Source organism: Myodes glareolus, chromosome 3 (assembly GCF_982192425.1).
Source record: "Myodes glareolus chromosome 3, mMyoGla1.1, whole genome shotgun sequence".
Taxonomy (NCBI): domain Eukaryota; kingdom Metazoa; phylum Chordata; class Mammalia; order Rodentia; family Cricetidae; genus Myodes; species Myodes glareolus.
Genome location: NC_142028.1, coordinates 4,942,183 through 4,964,610, shown reverse-complemented (window position 1 = coordinate 4,964,610; position 22,428 = coordinate 4,942,183). Strand labels below are relative to the sequence as shown.

The 22,428-nt window shown below is 43.7% G+C and overlaps 1 protein-coding gene across 1 annotated transcript in view; it reads left to right on the top strand.

The window, feature by feature from the left end:
• Ccdc91 (coiled-coil domain containing 91) overlaps positions 1-22,428 on the top strand; it is a 180,591-nt gene that overhangs the window by 782 nt on the left and 157,381 nt on the right. The gene's annotated exons all lie outside the window — the stretch shown is intronic.

Genomic DNA, 22,428 nt, shown 5'->3' with positions numbered 1-22,428 from the left:
ACATAGCGTCCGCCCCAATCTTTGCCACTCGGGTCGGTGGATGGCTCAGAAACACGTTTGCATGCTGTGTGGTTGAGGGATTACCATCTTGTCACTGGGTGGGCCAGCAAATCATCTCACCTCGGTTTAAGACAGAAGCCTGCAGATACTCACAGGACGGGGTGGCAGCAGCCGATGAGAAGTGCGGAGCCCTACACTTGTGGTCCTCACAGCCACACTTTCTCCTGCTTTGGGGCTGTCTCCTCAGCACCTGTTGGGATAAATGACCCAGGGAAGATGCTAGGCCTGCTTGCTGCACCTCCTTGGTGCAGTGTGATAGTGTGTGGAGAATTGCCTGGTGAGGAAGTTTGGTATCTCCCTCAGGATGGCTAGGAGGCAGTTCCTTGGGCTGGGAAATGTGAACTGGTTGCCTAGCAACAGCATAAGCCACATGAAATAAACATACAACAAAACGAGAAAGTTAAGTCGTCCCTCTTTTATGAAATGGAAAAATGTATCGTCTTAATGGGTATTTAGCCCAGGAATTTTGAGTTTTTAAGAAAAATTTTAATCTTAATACTTTACAGGAAAAGAAACTGCTTAGGAAATCTTTCAGAGAAACATTGGTTGTTCTTTTCTGTCTGATCATTAATTAACTTGTCTGAAACTTGAATTGACAGACAGGTGTTTGTTTAGTCGGGCACTTTATGTTGAACACAGCTACTGTGAGGTTTGTAAAGTATATAGAATTTTTATGAATGATGAAGACTTTGAAGGGTCTCTTTCTTGACACAAGTAGGAATGGATTGAGGTGGGCGAGGTGCTTCTGTTTATGAAAAAGAAGTAAAAAGTAAATTCTAGGTTTCACAATCACAGTGCTTACTGGCAACCTGTTCCTTATAACTTTTCATTAAGTTTTCTCATTTCTTGTACAGTGTAAACTTTGGTACCGCCGCTCTGTATCAGTATGTATCCACGTCTTTGTAATGGTTTTTTTCTTTTGGATTTGGAACCATTTGAAGGGCTTGGTTTCTTTCTGTGTCTCCTTTCTTACTCCGGTTTCCAGTAACTTGGGTTTAGTTTATTTGAATTGGAGTTATGTACATTTTCTCAAAGGACATTTCTTTCACATTTTAGTTTAGGGAGAACCTTCCACTAATTAAGTTAGTATGTCTTTGTGTACTCTCTGACAGTTTGCTTGTTGACATCATCCTGGATATAGCTACAGCTTTATTCTCTGTCCATTGTTTCCTTTTCTGGAATTGTGTAAGTGGAGTGATACAGTGCGACCCATTGTTCCCACAGCTTTTCACCAGATGCATTTCTGGTTCACCCATTTTGGTGCCTCCTTTAAAAAGGGGGTTGGCATTTCCTTATGTGAGTAGACCACAGTGTACTCACTCACTAGTTGGTGGACCTTTAGGGTGTTTCTAAGTTTTGTATTTTGGAATGAAGCTCCTATAAAAGTCCATTTTGGGGTACATTCATATTTAACTATTAAGAGACGTTTGTTTTCATTTCCGTTGGTTAAATATGGAGGTGGAATGTTGGACCAGGTGGCAGGTGCATGTTAGCCTCTCAGCACTGCTTCCCATGGTGGCTGCTGTGTATGGCACTCGGTACTCCATTGCGTGAGGATGGGTGGCTCACGCTGCAGTGTGGCAGTCGGCTTTTGGCATTTTAGCTCCTGCTTTAGCAGGACTCATTGACTTTTCATTTATTTATTTTTTTCTATTTTTAAAAATTTGTTTTTATTGAGCTATATGTTTTTCTCTGCTCTCCTCCCTTCCTCTTCTGTCCCCCTTTGCTCTCTTCCATTGGTCCCCACGCTCCCAATTTACTCAGGAGATCTTGTCTTTTTCTACTTCCTATGTACATTAGATCCATGTATGTCTCTCTCAGGGTCCTCATTGTTGTCTAGGTTCTCTGGGATTGTGAATTGTAGGCTGGATTTTCTTTGCTTTATGTCTAAAAGCCACTTATGAGTGAGTACATACAATATTTTTCTTTCTGGGTCTAGGTTACCTCACTCAATAAGATGTTTTCTAGATCCATCCATTTGCCTGCAAATTTCAGGTTGTCATTATTTTTTTCTGCTGTGTAGTACTCCATTGTGTAAAAGTACCATATTTTCCTTATCCATTCTTCAATAGGGGGACATTTAGGTTGTTTCTAGGTTCTGGCTATTGCAAATAATGCTGCTGTGAACATAGTTGAATACATGTCCTTGTGGTATGATTGTGCATTCTTTGGGTATATACTCAAAAGTAGTATTGCTGGGTCTTGAGGTCGATTGTTTCCTAATTTTCTGAGAAATTGCCATACAGATATCCAAAGCAGCTGTACCAGTTTGCACTCCCAATGAAGGAGTGTTTCCTTTACCCCACATCCTCTCCAGCATAAGTTGTCTTCAGTATTTTTGATCTTGGCCATTCTTACAGGTGTAAGATGGAATCTCAGAGTTGTTTTGATTTGTATTTCTCTGATGGCTAAAACGTTGAGCATTTCCTTAAGTGTCTTTCAGCCATTTTAGGTTCCTCTGTTGAGAATTCTCTGTTTAGGTATGTACCCCCAATTTTTTTTGTTGGATTATTTGTTCGTTTGATGATTAATTTCTTGAGTTCTTTGTATATTTTGGAGATCAGTCCTCTGTTCGATGTGGGGTTGGTGAAGATCTTTTCTTATTCTATAAAATGGTCATTTTGTCTTGTTGACTGTGTCCTTTGCTTTGCAGAAGCTTTTCAGTTTCAGGAGGTCCCATTTATTAATTGTTTCTCTCAGTGCCTGTGCTGCTGGGGTTGTATTTAGGAAGTGGTCTCATGTGCCAATGTATTCAAGTGTACTTTCTACTTTCTCTTCTATGAGGTTTAGTGTGGCTGGCTTTATGTTAAGGTCTTTGATCCATTTGAACTTGAGTTTTGTGCATGGCGATAGATATGGGTCTATTTTCATTCTTCTACATGTTGATATCCAGTTATATCACCACAATTTGTTGAATATGTTTTCTTTTTTCATTTTATATTTTTCGCTTCTTTGTCAAAAGTCAGGTGTTCTTAGGTATGTGGATTGATATATCTAGGTCTTCGATTTGGTTCCATTGGTCCTTCTGTCTGTTTTTATGCCAATACCAGGCCTTTTTCAGTACTGCAGCTCTGTAGTAGAGTTTGAAGTCAGGGATTGTGATGCCTCCAGAAGTTCCTTTATTATACAGGATTGTTTTGGCTATCCTGGTTTTTTTTTTTTGCTTTTCCATATGAAGTTGAGTGCCGTTCTTTCGAAGTCTGTGTCTTCTTTCTGTGGCTATGCCCAATCCGTCTTTATGCACTATATTTCATTGTTTGTTTGTCTCAGCTTTTTTGTTAAAAACTGGATGTGTAAAAATGTATTAAATGAGGTCTTTCTGGGTATTTGCCGTTTTCTCTGAAATTTGGTCTTTTTCTGCTTGGTTATTAACCTAGTTCTTGGTGTATTTTATACGCTCTGTGTCTTTATTTATGTGCAGTCACTGAAGTCTGTGTAGATTATTGGCCACATACAATTATTTCCATTAATGCATAGAACTAATACATCTTGCCTCTTCCAAGGGTCTCTGCATGGTGGTGCATGCCCATAGTGCTCTGCTGAGCATGTGTAACGCATCCTTAGCCTTCATTTACTACTGTGCAGAGCCAGAGGTGAAGTCTTAGGAACATCCCAGGTCTTTCTCCAGCATGTTCACACACAGGACCTTGAATGTCTGTACAGCTCTGTGAACAAACTTGGCCTTGTAGATTTTCAGGAGCATGTTGGATCTTTTAGAAATAACACGTGAACATGTCATTCCTCCACTTCTCATATTTATGTGTTTGCCTGTGTGTGTAGCTCTCGCCGCCTGAGTTTTAAGAAGGTTGGCTGTTTGTTTTTGACGGAGCTGATCCTGTCCTGGCAATCTGAGTCAGATCAAATGTCGATAAGCACAGGGCAGCATTTCCAGGGAGCAGCTGGACTGGTCAGGAGTGGCAGCTTCTGAGAATGGGCTTTCCGAAGCGTTCCAGGGTTCCTCTGCTTAGAGCCTGTTGGGTTTTCAGGTCACCAGTGCTGGGGAGAGCAGGGTGAAGGTCGAAGGGGCTACAGTGTCTCAGAGCCTCTGTCTTTCCTGGCAGCAATGCTCCCTGGTTATCGCAAGCCGTTGGTTGAGTTTGAGTTAGGAGAAAAGTTGGCTGGCACTTTTGGCCAGTGTTGTTCAAGTATTGTTTCTGGACTGCCCCTAGCAGTCTTCTTTCTCATATTCTTCCTTTTTCTTTATCATCTGTGTGTATTCGAAGCTTTGTGGAAGACATCATTTGTGGGTTACTCAAGTTCAGATATGTAAAAATTTCCATGTGTATTAAACCACTGATTAGCATTATTAGTTATTGTCTTAAGTGCTGTGAGATGAATCCACAGAATAAAACCTAGGATCAGCTCCTACCTTCAGCAGGGTGGCTCCAGAGTAGTGAGCAGTCTATAAAGTGGATTCAGTTCCTGGCTGAGTGAGAAGTAGATCTGATGAGGTGGTGCATAAATAGTTAACTATAGACACTGCATCCTAGACAAGAGTGTCACCAGCTAGGAGATCACACTGTTCTCTGTAACCCAGTTAGCTTACACAGATATTACTACGGTTTCAGGTTTGTGAATTGCCAGTCATTATGCCCAAAGGGAAAGTAGCAAACAAAAGACACCATTTATTGAATTCTATCCTTTGTTTGAACATACTGCTTAGGGAAGTTGGATTTTCTGCATAAGGAATTTCCCCACAACAGACAACCAGAGCCCATTTTCCCTCTTGATTTGGTGAATACATCTAGGTGTGTTTTGTATATTTCTGTGTTTTGGTTGATGAAGGTAACTGCTTTTTCTCATTTGATAGAACATTACTGTCTTGTCGCATCTGAGTGTCATAACTGAACACAGTGCAGACGGGTCTGCCGCTGCAGACCCTTGATGTGAAGGTGGGACTGTCCACTGCGTGTCTGTAACCTTTCGTGTGTGATTACCTTTGTAACTATGTGCTGATGGATTTGAGAGCTGTGTCCCAGCATGCATTTCCTTATTCACAGAGCCAAGCTGACAGCTCTGGGGAGGCAGTGCCATTGAAAACTTCAGAGCCACCGTCCTGCAGAGGGACTGTGTATCTGACTTGTTCTCACAAGGGACACTTGTTAGGTAGCCCCAGGGTGTATCCTTCTTGTCCCTTCAGTGTTGATTACCATGGCAGTGCCCCTCTTTTGGCTCCTATAGTTGCGTATGGTTCAGTATAAAATATAAAAACACCAACTGAAGATCTACACAGAATTTGGGAAATTTGTATACATAAGGAAAGGATCTTGAGCAAATAAAATGAAGTGTCATTTCTGTCTCCCTGGAGGTAACATTGTTTGACTTTAATTACATCAATTGACTCAGTAGAGAAGCAGGGCCAGCTGGCATGTCTGTGGGACCCTGACCTTACAGCACATGAACACTGTGGGAATACTGGGCTCCCCAAGGTGTCAGGTGATGAAGACCACGCCCAGTTACTGCTTTTGGATTGGACGTTGTCAGAGTTAAGATATGAAGGTGTATTTCTAAAAGGACTTCTTCATGTAACATTTGAGAGTGATTGTGCTCTACTGGATTTGGTTTATGTGTGTTGGAAGTGTTATTAGAGTTGGTGCTCAATTACTTACTAGGTGTGGAGGTGAGAAATTACAGGTGATTCATGCTAAAGTCAGAATCACATGAAAAATATGTGCTGAGGATTCTGGTATTTTTAATTCAAGGGGAAATGAAAATTAGTGGTTAGAATACGTTTTATATCATCTTGGAAAAATGTGAGCAGGCAAGTACTTTATGTGTTTCTCTTGGTGAACAAGTCTGTTTTCTTTTAAAGAGACACTATTAGCAGGTCAGACCTTTGGTGAGTACATAAAACACTCTCAAAGAGTCCGAACCTTTAATAGTGGGAAGCTGGAGGGTGTGGAGATGCACAGTTCCCATCTGCGGTGTTTGCTGAGTCTTTACCTGTTGGGGCCGGCCGACTTGTTCCTAGGTTCCTGAAAAGAGGCGTGGGGATTGAGGAAAGACACAGACAGAGGTAGAGTCGGGAGGGCTTCCAGTGAGTACTGGAACTGCCTCAAGTTTATTTCTTATGGTTCTTATATGCTCCAGTCAAAAGGGGAGGGCAAAGGACTTCCCTCCCGTGATACAAGGAACAAACAAGCGTAATTCCCCCCTTACATCTCAGAACACCTAGCAGCCGTGCCCTAAGTCAAACATCCTGCTGTCTGGTCTTTGACTAGTAAGGCATCCAATATCCACACTTTGACCAGACATCCTGTTAGTTGCACTCTCTGACCTTTAGTCAAGATGGAATGGATTCAAACCTGTGGGCTCTCACATTCTCTTAGGTTTCAGCTCGTAGCACTGCTGCCGTGGGTCTTCCAGGACTCCGTGTAATTAAACAAACGCAGCACATCTTTGCCCAGTTAAAGTAATGCTCTGCAACATAAACAAAGGCAACACACCTTTGCACAGTTAGAGAAATATCCCACAACACTAGGAAATAGGATGAAACCCCGATGTAGGTGAAGACTGAACCCTAAATTGCAATGAGTGACCTCCTTGTCCTTCCCGGGGAATTAATTTCCTGTGCCCTCGAGGAAACCTCACGCTAGGTATGCTGGCTGCTCACGGCCTCTCACCACTCTGTCTTTGGGTCTGCGGCTCCTAAAGGTAAAGTACAGAGCGTGCCCTGCGAGAATGTGCTGCGCTCTGAAGGACTGCGAGCTTCATAATTTACACAGAAGGTTTAGGTGTGCAGGGTGGAACTGATAGCCAGGGTCTGCAGGTTATCAGCTGGGTCCATTGATGTGGGAGCTTCCTAATTTACACAGAAGGTTTAGGTGTGCAGGGTGGAACTGATAGCCAGGGTCTGCAGGTTATCAGCTGGGTTCATTGATGTGGGAGCGCTATGCAGGGGTTCTGCACTTGAGTTTGGGAAGTGAGGCAGAACTGTGCTACTACACCTGCTCCCCCAACGATAGCGGCAGCATGGCCCCAGATGCAGTTTCCAGAGCAGGTTGGGAATGCTGCACCTGCTGTGGTGTGATGGCCAAGTTGGGGTCTACTGGGTTAGGGAGGTGAGAATGTGAGCCCGTGTGTCATTGAAGATTTACTCCCTGAGGTGGGGAGAGGTGGCACACGGGAGGGGAGCCCCGGCATTCTGTAAGAACTCTGGTGTGCACTTCAAGGCAGTACTTACTGTGGGACTTGCAGGGGAATGGGAACCCAGAGCACCTAGCTGCCAAAGATGAGATGTGAGGGGCTACCAGGATGTGCAGCAGAGCCAAACAGGTAGAATAGTCTGACTTCTGTAGACCTGTGGTCCCGTCCTATTGATTTTGGTGTTCCCAGAAGTAGAATAAAGAATTGATCTGCATAAGCAGAAAGTTTAAGGTCAGGTGAGATAAGTTGTAAGCAGAATAAAAAAAGAATGCATCCCAGCTCCCGCTGGTTCTAGACGTGGGCAGTTCACAGCTTCTGAATGAAGGGCAGGCCGGGTCCCCTTCAGCAGTGTCCCTCAAACACCCATCAAAGTTTATACTTCCAGTTTCACCACAGTCTTTCCGAGGAACCAGCGGTCTTTTACAAGGGCAGCTGGGCCCTGGGTAAAGGACATAATCACACCCAAGCTTACAGAGTTCACTTGCTTTGCCGTTTCCCATGCTTTCCACAGTCAGATGGCTTGATAGAATAGTGGAGAGGTCTTTTGCAGGCTCAGTTGCAATGCCACTTTGCTGACTGAGCCCTGAAATCTCCAGCAGGATTCCCCAGGAATCTGATTCCCCTCCACTCTTTGTTAGTGCCTAGTATGCTGTACTGTTCCTCCCCTGGTGAGGATTCACAGGATCCAGAGATCAAAGATGGAGCTGAGCTGGCCTAGGGGGGTCTCAGTTCCCAGAAGAGGAACACTGCTACCAGGTTCTAAGGCTTGCTGCTGGTCACTCTGGGAGCAAGTGACTCCCCCTGCCTCTGAATCAGTAGGCAAAGGAGAGACTGCGCCTGTCTGGGTGAGTCCTACCATGGAGAAACCGATCTGCTGTTCTGCACTGGAGGCACGGAGAGCCCAGGGTCCAGGTGACCCTCTCGGGTCGCTCTTCACAGAGCCAAGCTCAGTGCCACTGTTACGGCCTAGGCGCTTCAGAGGCAGGGCTTAGGGTGGTCCTGGCAGGTGAATAGTCACAGCCAACTGGAGCAGTTGCTGATGGCAGAGGGACGATGAACGGGTAGTTCATCAGTATAGGCTGTGAGCAGGCCAGACACAGGCTAGGACTGCAGTTGCTTGTGGATTTTCTTACCAATCTGTGATGCGCATCAAGTGCTGTCTAGCTTTCTTGTTCTATTGCCTCGCAGGATAACATGAGCTATTTTCACTTCACTTCACGGTAGTTAAGTCTTTTTGGTGCTATCATTGTAAGTTATTGGAGCCCAAGGGCCAGAAGACTGAGCCTCACTCTGGGGAAGGAGTGAGCATGCATCAGGTTCTGTGCAAGATGGTCGTGTTGTGTTGTGTGGGAGACCGAGTGTGGCTTGGGAGAACACATACAGGGGACACATTGGTGAAGGCTGCACCTTCGATGCTTAGCATCATACGTGAAGTTGACTGGGCCATGGATGCCCTGACATGGTCCAGTGTTCTTCTGACCATGTCTGAGGGTGATTTTGGACAGCATTGCTGTTGCCCTCCCCAGTGAGAGCGGGCCTCATGCAGTTAACGGGAAACCCGAGTAGAGTGACGAGTGACATTGCTGTGTTAGAGGAGACGCCTTGTTCCCCACTGACGGCCTCTTCTGGCCCTGCTCAGGCCTGCACCACCAGGTCTCTAATGCAGATGCCAGGACGTCTCAGACCTTGTGACCTTTGAGCCAATCTGTAGTCTCTCTCTCTCTTCTCTCTCTCTCTCTCTCTCTCTCTCTCTCTCTCTCTCTCTCTCTCTCTCTCTCTCCCCCCTGCCCGTGTCTGGAGACCCTACTTTCACACTTTTGCAGGAGAATTCTTAGATTGTTCACTGAATCCTGTGTCATTTCTAAACACAGTGCATAGTATTAGGGTATTTGTCCATTCCCTTCTACTCTCCGGGACGTCTGCAGCTTCTCATTTTAGCTCCTTCACTGCATGACACTTCTGATTCCCTTAGAGTTTATAATAAGTTATTTAGAAGTCTGTTTTTTTTTGAGTTATTTTAGAACTTGCCAAATTTCATCTTTATTGATTTTTAATATGTTTCAATTGGGGTAGTGAGGACCTTTGGTATGATGTCAGTTTTCAAAATCAAATTGAGACTTATACAGGCTCAGAATATATCTGGCTTTGAACACTGTGTATGTCCTTGAGGGCCTAAACTGACCTTGTTGGGTAGAGTCCACTCCCAAAGAATGTTGGATGTATCAGGGTATTGATAACAGTGTTTGCTTTCTATATATTTATTGACTTTTTTCCCTCTTCATATTTAATCGACTATTAAGAGAAGTATTTCCCTTTGTCTGTGGTTACAGACTTGCCCAGCTTGTCGGTTCTTCCACACTGTGTGCTGTAGCATGCTGTTTAGGTGCACATGTGTTTGTGGGTGATGTTGTCTTCCTGATTAACTTCTGTCCAGTACTGTTCTTTGTTCTGAAGTTTAATTCCTCTAATATTTATCTTCCATCTCAGCTTTCTTTTGAGAAGTGCTTGCATGGTGTCGGCTCTTTATTTAGCCTTTAATTTTGGATCCTTTCCTTTACAAAAGGCTACTCTTACAGTGTGGCCTGTAGTCCACAGCGGACTCAGCGATCAGACTTGTACTCCATGCACTTAGCTCCCTCTCGAATCCGAATGCCATTTCCCTGGTTGTTTCCTGTGCTGCATTCTAGTTCACATTCTGCCTCTTTCCCTCCTTTTCCTGGCTTAGAGTTATGTTTGAGTTTTTTTCATGTTATGCCTATTATAGGCTGACTGACTTATATCTTTGCTAACTATTATTTAAGTGATACAGATTTCTGTAGTATACTTTTAAACTTATTCTGCATATTTTTAATGTACAGTAAAATTACTTTCTGAAATATTGTCATTTCATCTTCTTGTGGTATTGGTATGCAGTTCTGCAATCTTCAGATTTTATATTCTGTGAGTCAACAGTGCATTTTTATTTTTGCCTTATAAAGCCAGTTACATTTAAAGTGCTTGTGCCTGCCAAGTTTACCATGCTGGCATTCCGAGCTCTGTTAGTTCTGTTTGTGAGGTCCACGTCTCAGTCTGGTTTTATTTTTCTTCTTCCTGGGGAAATGTCTGTGTGCTGAGTGCAGATCTGGGCAGATAATTCTTCCCATTTTGTTTGTCTGATTGAAGATAACTCCTTCAAGAATTCTATACTGCTGTATATTCTCCCCCTAAGTATTGGTGGGCTTTAGTCACCGTGACAAACTCATGGTTTCAGTGTGTGCTTGGTGTGTGCCATTGCTGTGGAACTCTGGTGCTGCACAGCAGCCTGGTAGCAGGAATGCACGGTGGAGTGCCTCTTGGTGGACGGGGACCAAGGAGCATCTGCCTGTGCTTGCAAGCTGTGTTCTGCCTCCCCCGTTCCAAAGCACACATTCCTAGTCTCCTTGATGTTTCCAGCTCAGGTTGACTCAGGATGAACTATCACATGTGACACCTTGTCATTGCCTTTTGGCTCATGTGGGTTTTGGCAAGAAGTCTGCTTTTATTCTTACTTTAATTCTTCGGTGTGCAATGTGTCTCTTTTCTGGATTACTTTAAATGTTCTATTTTCTGTACATAGGCTGTGGGACACCCTACACTATTTGATGTTTTCTCTGAGGGCCTCGCCTTTTGGATCCCGCAGCCTTTGGACTTTTCATTTTGTGTCTTTGCAGTTTTGGGAAGGCCGTCCTTCACCCGCACTCTGGGCTGATTGAACTTGCTCTGTGCTCTCAGCCTTCTTCCTTTCCACCTCCGTGGACATCCACCACTGCTGATTCCGTCTTTCTGACCTGCTGTGCGCTTGTCTGATGCAAGTCCGTTGTGTTTCCTTTCAGCTCTTCCTGCAGTTCCACATTTCACGTCTCTCATTATTTTTCCTCCTTAGAGGAACAGAACTTACTTACTGTGGTCTCTTTCTTTGGTGTGAGCTTTTGGTCTTGAAGCTATGGCCGTGACGGTCGTGGTGGTGATTCTTAGGACTGGAAAGGAATCTTTCCAGGTGTGGGTGGCTGAGGAAGCCCTGTCTCACAGTAGCTGTGAGTTGTTTAAAGCAGCTGTGGCCATGAAAGCTGAAGGTTTGCTGAGCTGTTGTGTGATTGACAGAGGTCTGCGTGAGAGTGGCAGGCCTATTGCCTGATAGATCGTCACGAGTGGCTCCAGTATCAATCCACAGACCGACATTGGTCCTCAGCTCTGGACTTGAGGATGTTCCCTCCTCTTGCTCTAGGGCAATGACGACTCCTGCCTGACACAGAGAAGGAGCTAACAGCTGTTCATCAAGCAGCTGAATTATGTGCGGTTTACAGCTTCATCTATTATAAGAAAATACTACTAAGGAGCACTTGCAGTGAGGGGTTAACCTGGCATGAGCATCTTCTAATGACCTTATCTGATGGTCCTTACTCTCCAGCCAGAGCTCTCGGGCTGATGCTCTCATTCTGTCAGTAGATGAGTACCCAGCCCGTTCGCAGCTCCTAAGCATGGGTCCTTGGCCTTGCAAGTCTGACTGTCTGGTGAGAGCCTCCCTGAGCATGGCTCCTCTGTGCTCCAGCCTGAGCTCTGGTCTCTGAGCTCCTGTCTGCTTTGTCTGCTTGTTTGTGCTTTCCCTTTGAACGATGCTCCAGGGCCAGGTGATGGTTAGGGTTAACCTGCTGCTGCTGTGCAGACGTGCATTTTAATATCACATTCTTTATTCTTTTATTCTTTATACGTTAATGTGTACTTTATGAAAAGCAACTCTCTTCCCTCACCTGCCATTAAATTTTTATATAGACAAGCATTCCGAGAGGGCAGGGAACATCTTATTTCTCGAGCACTGCCACACACGCCTGAGGCCCTGGGTTTAGTTTGCAGCTGAAAAATAGAAACGAAGCAAGACAGAACAGAATTCACCCTTTGCATCCACTGTGTGCTTCTTCTTTCGCCCCTTCCGGCTTCACTTGGCTTCGCGGTCCTGTAGCTTTCTGGCCTTTCTGTCTGCAGTAGCCCAGCATCCTCGGAAGATGCTTCCCTTCCACGTGGAGACCGCTTTTGTGCAGGGTGTGTGTTCTTGTGCGTAGTTACAGGTCCACTTAGCTGAAGGCGTGAGTCTCACCTCTGTACCCTCACCAGGCAGGCAAGCCAGGCTTCCTGTCTGTGGCCTCATCGCTCCACTGGGTTAGAGCTATAGTTTGTAACTACACTTACACTTGGATGGGTCTTAATGCATTTTTGAGGCTTTGTTCAAGAATAGCAAAGCCTCTGGTAACGTGGTCTGTGAAAGGAGGGGTCAGAGATGCTCAGGTTAAAATGGTTTCTCCTGGAAACATTATTTTTTCCATTCTTCCTCTATTTCCTCTGGAACTTGTAAGTGTTCTTTAGAGTTACACAGGCTCTGACAAGCGAGCTCTTCCCACATATCAAAGAGAAAAGTCAGCACCTTCCATGGAGCCAAAAGGAGGGAAAAACCTCTGTGTTTATGGACTTGTGTCAGGAACTTGCAAGCATGGTAAAGGATGTGTGGACAGACACATGTGACTTGCGGCTTGTGATGTGGCTGTACTTTCTTGGGTTCTGCACTCCTGAGAGGAGAGGATGCCAGCTCCAGGGTAAGCTTGCATTTGCTGTTGCTGTGTCTAGTGCCTGTCTGATTTCTACCTGTGAAAGGACTGTTTGCGTAAACTCGACATTTGACCCCAAGCAGAGGTGTGTCCCAGTGGAGCCTTGGCTTCCTTTTCTGATTCCCCTCTCTTGTTGGGTGTACCTGTTACAGAGTCCAGCAGCTACCCTGCTTCTAGTGAGACAGTGTCCAGCAGCTACCCCTGCTTCTAGTGATACAGAGTCCAGCAGCTACCCTGCTTCTAGTGATACAGAGTCCAGCAGCTACCCTGCTTCTAGTGAGACAGAGTCCAGCAGCTACCCTGCTTCTAGTGAGACAGAGTCCAGCAGCTACCCTGCTTCTAGTGAGACAGAGTCCAGCAGCTACCCCTGCTTCTAGTGATACAGAGTCCAGCAGCTACCCTGCTTCTAGTGATACAGAGTCCAGCAGCTACCCTGCTTCTAGTGATACAGAGTCCAGCAGCTACCCCTGCTTCTAGTGATACAGAGTCCAGCAGCTACCCCTGCTTCTAGTGATACAGAGTCCAGCAGCTACCCTGCTTCTAGTGATACAGAGTCCAACAGCTACCCCTGCTTTCCCTGTTTTCTGAAAAGTCAGTTTCTCTTTTACTCCATCCTCTGTTTGAATGTATCTAAAAATGCTATTTTTACGAGACTCTTACGTATTTTTTTTTTATGCTGCTTCCTCCACTGTTGATGGTGGTGTTAGTATTTCAGGATCAGCCCTGCAGATTAAACTTAGATATCATTAACATTGCAATAGAAACATTGTGTACATTTTTAAAAGCCAAATCTTAAGCTTTATTTAGATTTTTACTGGGAAGAAAATAATTTTTTTAAATTGTTTAAAATTTTGTGTTTTTAAAGTAATTTTAAGTTAGTCTGTAATGGGTATATGATTTGCCCATGACCTTGGGTTCTCTGACCCGATAGAGGCGGTGCTTCTTGTCTGCTTAGGTGACCTCTTATAAGGAAGGAAGAGGGTGATGAAGACTGGGTCAGGTGGCTTGAAGCAGCATGTGATTGGTCCCAGCTTTCCAAGGATTCTGTAACTGGATTTACCATATCCTGTATTCGCGAGTGTATATCCCCCTTTTGTATCTTAATAAATCCTTGATACCCCTTAAACAGATGCTCGTGGATTTCTGTTAACATTAGTCTAGGAAGAGACAAAGTAACGGGTTTAATTATGACACTTTCAGTTCCACATTGTGTCTGTGATGAAACATTCCAACAAAAAGCAACCTTAGCAGAGAAAGGGTTCATTTGTCCTTCAATTAAAAGTTACAGTGTAGCATTTTAAGAAAGCCAAGACGTCAGTTTGTCATGTCACATCCACAGTCAGGAGTAAAGGGTGAACAAACACAAGGATCCTTTCTTGCCTTGCTTTCTTCTCTCTTACATTGTCCAGGACCCCTTGCCTAGGGAATACTGCTGCCCACAGGGGCTGGACCTTCCTCTAGCAATTAGTAATCAAGACAATCCCTTACAGACATGAGCAAAGGCCAAGATGATGTAGATAACTTTCCCGCTGATTCTAGATTGTGTTACGTTCAAACACACACACACACACACACACACACACACACACACACACACACCCCAAAACAAACAAAAAGAAAAAACCTCCCACACTTGTTATTTGAATCCTCTCTCACTTCTGTCTTCCTACTTTTGCTAGACTCCTTCCAGCCCCAATGGCTTCTTCTGCTGCTTCCCTGCCATAGGCGTTACTCTCACACTCTACTTCCCCTCCCTTCAGCTAATTCCATATTCACACACACATCCTGTGTGTGTAAATTTAAGTCTAGATGCTACAGATGCGAGGAGAGATGCCGTGCTTGTCTTTCTGAATCTGGTGACGTCAAGTTCCATGATTCATTGCATGCTGCTGAGCGGACTCCATCGTGTCCAGGTGCCACATTGTCTGTCCATCCCGCTGTTGACGGAGTCTGGGCTGGAGAAACAGATAGCCTCTTGAAACCTGAAGTCCTCATTGCAGAAGTCACTCCTCTTGACCCTCAGGCCTTCACAGGTGTGCTCGGTCTAGTTTGAAAGCTGCCTGTCAGGTATCTCTGCACATACTCTTCCAGGTGAGGAATGGTTCCAGCTTCAGGCTTTCGGCTCGCACACTCCACAGATGAGCAGTGGCTGGGCCGTTTCTTTTTGTGGTTTCTTTGGGTGGCTTTAAAAAAAAAAAAAACTTTTTAAAAGGGATGCATTTTTTTTTCCTGGCAATCTTGTGTATCCTGTGTAAGTATTTTTCATTATTAATAATTTTGAGAAGAACCAACCCCAGGTCAAACATGGTTGCTGAAGCCCTTGTGTTTTATCCAGAGTCATCCCAGAGGGTTTTGTATCTGCTCTGCCAAAGTCTGCTCATCACACACCCCTCCTGTTCTCGCTGTCAACAACCTGCTCGTGGAAATTATTTCTCTGTGTTTTGCCTAAATCAACAACCGTTAAGAGAAATTCAACAAGACGTGGAAGTTTAATTCGCTAAACCTGTAGGCTGGCTTGCAGACGTATCCCCCACTTTTCACACTATAGAAATTTCCATTTCTGGTTGTGACTCGAGCCCCGGCTTTTCCCTGTTCTTTTCCATCGTCTTCTTCCTCGGTTGGGCTTCGTGGTTAGAAATCTCTGTAATCGAATTGCAGAGTGGCTCATTCCTGTCATTTTCCACTCCTCTGTCCAACAATGAGGGTCTGCGTGTGTAGGTACAGGGCAGCGTTTTAATAATGAATGTGGGCTTAAAGAGAAATTGAATTAAATTTTTCAGTTATTTTAGAAGTTCTAACATCATGCTATTTACATTTCTGGCCACAGTGAAAGTTTTTGTGAAACTGGGTTCTGTAGGAAAAAGCTTCGTGTGTCATCATGATCTTGGAAGAGCTTTGGGGACTTGGCTTGCCCAGCATTACAGCTTTAAATAGTCCCCATAAATCTTCCAGTTAACAAGTGTGCATTATTTCTAATTAGGAGTTAGCCAGAAATCCGAGCTTAATCAGAAATAAGACCCTTCCACTGAGAGGAAGCCGAGTTGTGGATGTATTAGGTGACATGCGCGATGACAGAGCTTTACAGGAGAGCTGGAACCGGAGCCCCAGGTCTGCCTGCCTGGCCAGCACTCTCCCACTGCCATGGGGCCTCTCACCATCCTGTCTCTACCAAAACAGGGCTTCAAAGTACAAACATGTCCTTGGATGTGGGTATGAATGCACCCACATGCATTTCAGTTTTGTGACGTAGATGAGAGCCAACTGAGGAGTCCGACTGTCTTCCACCAGGACGCACAGACCGAAGCTGATGACCTCTAAGGTTGTCCTTGGTTTCTGAAAAAGAACATTTATGAATGGAGTTTGTAAAGGTTCTTGAGCTATGAAAAAAGCAAACAAGGACTCCCGTGCTGGCCACTGTTACTGCCTGCTCAGCGTCGGCCCTTCCCTTGGTAGGTTCTCTCTGCTTCAGACATCCAGCCCTCCTTCCCGTGCCCTGTCGAAGCTGCCTGTTCCAGCTTGGGTTTATTAGTGCACATGAAATGCCTGGTCCTTCTCCGCTTGAGAGTAGTTCAAGGTCAGGCCGATCAGTGCCTCAGACATTTCTGTGGTTTTGCTTCTAGCTTACGTACGTAGCTCAGGTGGGGATTGGATTCAAGGGAGTTGGAGCTAAGTGCTAAGTCTCCACCCTGCAGTGTGGTGTGTGTGCTTTCAGGAGACGCAGATTGCAGATTTCTTTGTTGAAGCCTTTGGACCCATGGCTTTTCTCTGAATTAAGGTGAATATGTCTATCTGCTAAGACTTTCTACTCACAACTTTTCAGTAGAAAAGTTTAAAAACCAAAAGGACAGTGCCCACTAGACGTGGGATTGTAGAACCCTGAAAAGACAGATACGGGGGAAATTAGGCTCACGACTGTCACGAGCCACAGCGTGATCTGTCCTTCACCCTCCTGACCTCACGTCTGTTGCTGATGATCCCCCCAGCCCAGGGAAGCCATTGTTGCCTGTTTTCCTGACTCCCATGACCCTGGATGTGTTTCTGTCTGTATACTTAGCCAGTTTATGATTTCAGAGGCATATATCTTTTGTTTGATTTCTCTCTCTCTCCTCACTCTCTAAGTATTTTGTTTTACAGAATATTATGGGATACATGTAGATAATACAGTCATTGCCATGGCGAGGTGGATTAGCATCAGTTTAGTTCTCTCAGTTCATGCTCGTGGCAAGAGCAGCAAACCTTTTGTTTGGACCCAAGTTTCTAGTGCAGTGCAGTTTGACTCTGGCTTTCCTGTGCATGACCCTCATGCCTGTGTTTCCCCTTCTGTCCTTGACTTCAGCTCCCTTGTCTCTTCCTGTCGCCCCCCCCCCCCCGTCTTTCTCTAGTAAAACAATTTGTATCCGTCGGTATCTCCCCTTTTTTGCTTATTATCTGTCTGTCTTGTCTGTTTCTCTGTCTCTCTCTCTCTCTCTCTCTCTCTCTCTCTCTCTCTCTCTCTCTGTCTATGTGGGTGGATGAGGTGGATGAGCATGCACGTGCCTTGTGGCATATGTGTGGACATCAGAGGACAGCTTGTGGGAGTTGATGATTCTCTTCCCTCCACCATGTGCGCCCCAGGAGTTGAATTCAGATCATCAAGCTTGGTTTAGGCACCTTTACTGCGGAACTGCCTCACTGTCTGCACTCTTCAACATTTAATAATACTCCATTTCAGTCTGTCTATTCCTCTCACATTTTCTTTGCCATTAGTGGGCATGTATGTTGTTTTCATATTTTGACTGTTAGGAACACTGAACCTGGGAGTTCAGGTATCTGTGGCAAACTTCAAGGCCTTAATGCAGCAGAGGAAGCAGGGAACAAAATGAAAAGTCAGCCTACAAACCGGGAAGTTGAAGCTGCAGGTTGTGTTTCTGACGAGGGTTGCAGCTCTCAGACACTAGGCAGTTCCTACAGCCCAACAGCAGAGGAACAATGTCTAATGAATAAGTCCAGAGCAGCACAACTGAGTAAAATTATATATAATAAAACCAGCTATCAAGTAAGAATTATAGTTATAATATCCAGTCCATTTATATTTGGAAAAATTAAAGAAAATATTTTATCATCTATCCCATCTTTGTGAGTCCAAAGTTTTGTATCTAATTTACTTTTTATGATAACTAAGGAAAATAATAACTATCTAGTCTTCAACTCCATCAAAGACCCCAGAAGGGTGAAATGTTTCCTAATGACAGAGACCTCAAGCTGCCTGGACAGTCACCCAAAGTTCCTCTGTAACATTGAGGCAGCCAACTCTGGCCTACAGTCCTAGCATATCTGACAGACTTTCCTCTGAAATGGAATTCTAAAGAACTGCCCTACCTTGTCTTGACAGAGCTTGGCAGTCGCCTTTCTTGTTCCTGCTGGTCAGTTTGGACAATAACTGTCAGCAGTTGAGGCATCGTCTTCTCTGAAGTGGATTGTTGCTGCCAGGAGCAGATGTGTCTACAGTCGAGAAAAGTCCTAAATTCTTAAACATTTTAAATGTCATATTCTGGAGGTCTTTGAAGTGTTTGAAGATTGCCTAGCTATTTGAAATAGATCTCTGTATGACCTTGAAAACATACCTACCATGACTAAGTTTGCTAATATAGATGACTATTAATCTCTATTTCTTAATTATATATTACATTTTTAAATGAGTTGCATAAACATAAACCCTAAACAAGTGCAGAAATATACATACATTATAACAGAATTAGCTTTAAATTTATTTCAGTAAGCTAAAAATCCATATCAATGTAAAATACCCTGAGATTAATAGCAATTTTTTTGTATTAAAGTAGACTCAATAATCTATCCTTTTATCCTATCATTTCTATATTCTCCCTTTTTTCCTTTAGAAAGAGATCTTTGAATTTAACTTTTTCATTTGGTGTTTTTTTGTTTTTTTTTTAAAGATTTATTTATTTATTTATTTATTATGTATACAACATTCTGCCTCCATGTATGGCCGCACTCCAGAAGAGGGCACCAGATCTCATTACAGATGGTTGTGAGCCACCATGTGGTTGCTGGGAATTGAACTCAGGACCTCTGGAAGAGCAACCAGTGCTCTTAACCACTGAGTCATCTCTCCAGCCCCTCATTTGGTGGTTTTTATTTTTTAATTTTTTTACTATGATTAATAACAATTTGTAACTAATCCTCTCAAACAATAAAAATCATTCCTAATCCATTTTGTTTTAAATGTTGGCATAGTTTTCTAGATTACTTCCTGCTGATTGGGCCTATGGTAATTTTGGGGGGACCCTGAGAAAATTTAGGATTACAATCAAGTCCTGACTGGAGTATTCTTTGAGGCTGGATGACCTCAGACAGTCGCCTTGAAGGTGTTCTGGATGCAGAACTCAGGAACTGTACCCAAGACTCTCTAAGACATTGGATCATTTGAGCCATCCGCTCCTATTGGAGATTTTTCATGGGGCTCTTTGTCACTCAAACCTGGTTTTTCTTAACCCAGAATAAATCCACAGCCTCTCATTTCCTATGGAAATAAAAGCAGAAGCTCTTTCACAAAGTAACATATCTTTTGGTTGAAATTTTGAAGTCAAGACATTTTAAAAATATATAGGTTGGTTTAATCTAGCAACTTTCATATCAGATGTCTCTCGATACTCATTATTTGCTCATTAACAGGCAAAAAAGATCTAAAGACAACACAATAATATACATAATCCAGACTTTCTGTGTATTTTCCATTGTTATGTAGATAATTATATTTTTTTATTTCTGTATTCTTTTTTAAAGGACTTTCTACCCTTTTTCTTTTTTCCCCTAGGGCTACATATATATATTTTTAATACACTAAACTGTTTAGAGGTTTTTCTTTTTTACCATCTGAATCTGTCTTTACTGTATATCTCTATCTTCTTCTGGCCACGTGACCTATAAACTGCCATGCAGGTATGACTAGGACCAAAGCCAGGGCTTTGGCAGTTGGCTCTGCCCCATTCCTTAGCTTCCTGAGAGTCTGGCTTCAGGCTGGAGGTACCAGCAGGAGTCATGCTTACAATTCCAGCTCTGGGAAGTTTCTGAGTCCATGCTGCTAGTGACTAGTGTGCCACCCACTGCTCACAAACTCCATTTAAGTGTTTGGTGGCAGGGGTTCTTAAAAGAGCCACTTGGGTTTTGCTGTTAGTGCTGAGTCAGGAAGCCACCTCTTAAGGATCACCGCCTCTGCTTGCCGCTAGCAAACAGCCTATCCAAGAAAAAGCATTGACAAGAGGCTGGGTATGGCTCCATTTTTGTGTATCTAAAATCCTTTTTCAAGCTTTTTCAGGCTTTATGTGGAAATTCTTGTCCAACATTTGGGCACCATGTGTAGATGGAAGTTTCCCATCTCAGAACTGGTCGGTCCCAAGTACCTGGCAGCTGCTTCTCAAATCACCACACAGAGGCTTACTATTACTTATAACTTCTTGTCCAATAGCTCAGGCTTTTTATTAACTAGTTCTTACATTTTAAGTTAACCCTTATTCGTTATTTACACCCTGCCACTTGTCGAGACATTTTCTCAGTACAGTGTGCCCATCTTGCCCTCTCTGCATCTGGCTGGCACCTCCTGACTTAGCCCTTCTTCCCATCATCCTTGGTTTGATCACCCCACCGATACTTCCTGCCTGGCTACTGGCCTATTAGCATTTTATTAAACCAATTTGAATGACATATCTTGACAGTGTACAAGAGCATTATTCCATAGTACACTATGACTAAGAAATTTATATAAAATGAAGCATTTAAGTAGGGGCTTACTCAGTTTCAGAGGGTTGAGCTCATGACTGTCATTGTGGGAAGCATGACATCCTGCAGACAGGAATGGCGCTGGAACAGTAGCTGAAAGGTTACACATTGATCCATGGTGGCAGGTAGAGAGTGTGACTGAACCTGGCGTGAGCCTTTGTAACCTCAAAGACCACCTCCAGTGACACACCTCTGCCAGCAAGGCCATACCTCTTAATCCTTCCCAAGTAGTTCCACTGGCTCTGAACAAAACATTCAAATATATGAGCCAACTGGGGGCATTCTCATTCAAACTGCCACAGACTCCATGAGATTTTGAATAGAATAATAGGTACCCAGCTTGAAATCCTTCCCTACCCCATGGAACAGATCTTAAACGCAATCAGAAAGCAGTCAGTTCCCTTAAATGCTGTGCCACTCTTGGCCCAGTAAGCATACTTCACCTGGCAGGTCTCGTTGTAGCATGCAGAGTATTTTGATTTCTTTAACAAAGGACTTCGTATAAAAATACTTTTAGGTTTTTAACAGTCATCTTCTTGGAAACACAAATCCAAGAGAGGAGCTTTTCCTGAACTTGAGATAAAAAGCGAAGTTCCACGTGGCTACCAGGTTAGAGCCGCCTTGCACTCAGTATAATGAATTTGGTGAGTTAGATTGATTAGACGTAAAGAGGAGGGGCTGGGAAGATAACAGTTTCAGGCTCTTGTCTTGTTTAGATAACTAAGGTTCACTGCTGAAACCTGTTAAGCTAGAAGTGGTTGTTGTTGCCATCCTGCCTGCCAATGTTTGCCCCAGATGTGTGTAATTCTGGTATGAAAAGACACCATTTCTCCTGTACAATAAAAAACTTCTGGAGGCATCATAGTCCCTGACTTCAAACTCTACTACAGAGCTGCAGTACTGAAAACAGCCTGATATTGGCATAAAAACAGACAGGAGGACCAATGGAACCGAATAGAAGACTCAGATATCAAAACACACATATTCTAACACCTGATCTTCGATAAGAAGCAAAAAACATCAAATGGAAAAAAGAAAGCATATTTAACAAGTGGTGATGGCATAACTGGATATCAACATGTAGAAGAATGAAAATAGACCCATATTTATCACCATGCACAAAACTCAAGTCCAAATGGATCAAAGACCTCAACATAAAGCCAACCACACTGAACCTTATAGAAGAGAAAGTGGGAAGTACACTTGAACGCATTGACACAGGGAACCACTTCCTAAATATAACCCCAGCAGCACAGACACTGAGAGAAACAATTAATAAATGGGACCTCCTGAAACTGAAAATCTTCTGTAAAGCAAAGGACATGTTCAACAAGACAAAATGAGAGCTTACAGAATGGGAAAAGATCTCCACTAACCCCACATCAGACAGAGGTCTGATCTCCAAAATATACAAAGAACTCAAGAAATTGGACACCAAAAGATCACATAATCCAATAAAAAATGGAGTACAGACCTAAACAGAGAACTCTCAACAGAGGAATCTAAAATGGCTGAAAGATACTTAAGGAAATGTTCAGCATCCTTAGTCATCAGAGCAATGCTAATCAAAACAACTCTGAGATTCCATCTTACACCTGTAAGAATGGCCAAGATCAAAAACACTGATGACAACTTATGCTGGAGAGGTTGTGAGGAAAAGGGAACACTTTTCTGCATTGCTGGTGGGAGTGCAAGCTGGTACAGCCCCTTTGGATGTCAGTGTGGCAATTTCTCAGAAAATTAGGAAATAACCCCTCAATACCACTTTTGGGTATATGTCCAAAGGATGCTCAATTGTGTCACAGGGACATGTGCTCAACTGTGTTCA